Consider the following 280-nt stretch of genomic DNA (forward strand, 5'->3'; position numbering starts at 1 on the left):
TTTATTTCTTATATATATTGATATTTGTATTTCGTATATTATTATTACATTTTTCTATTTATCTATATTTATTATTATATATCATATTATTCTATTTTACATGTATTACATGTATTATTTTTTATCATCTAATAATTTTATTTTATACATTTTTTATGTTTACATATTTATATTTTTTTTAACACATTCATTATACTTACCATATACATTACATTATACATCATATCACATATACATTCCATTTTACCATATATACCCATTTATATTTACCTTGCTGTTT

At 15.7% G+C, this 280-nt stretch overlaps 2 protein-coding genes across 2 annotated transcripts in view; one reads left to right on the plus strand and one right to left on the minus strand.

The window, feature by feature from the left end:
- The window catches only part of LOC119594143, a gene marked incomplete in the record, with an annotated part of 99,462 nt that overhangs the window by 28,803 nt on the left and 70,379 nt on the right, over positions 1 to 280 (plus strand).
- LOC119594144 (lysine-specific demethylase 2B-like) overlaps positions 1 to 280 on the minus strand; it is a gene marked incomplete at its 5' end in the record, with an annotated part of 6,038 nt that overhangs the window by 2,920 nt on the left and 2,838 nt on the right.

Source organism: Penaeus monodon, chromosome 33 (genome assembly GCF_015228065.2).
Source record: "Penaeus monodon isolate SGIC_2016 chromosome 33, NSTDA_Pmon_1, whole genome shotgun sequence".
NCBI classification, from domain to species: Eukaryota; Metazoa; Arthropoda; class Malacostraca; order Decapoda; family Penaeidae; genus Penaeus; species Penaeus monodon.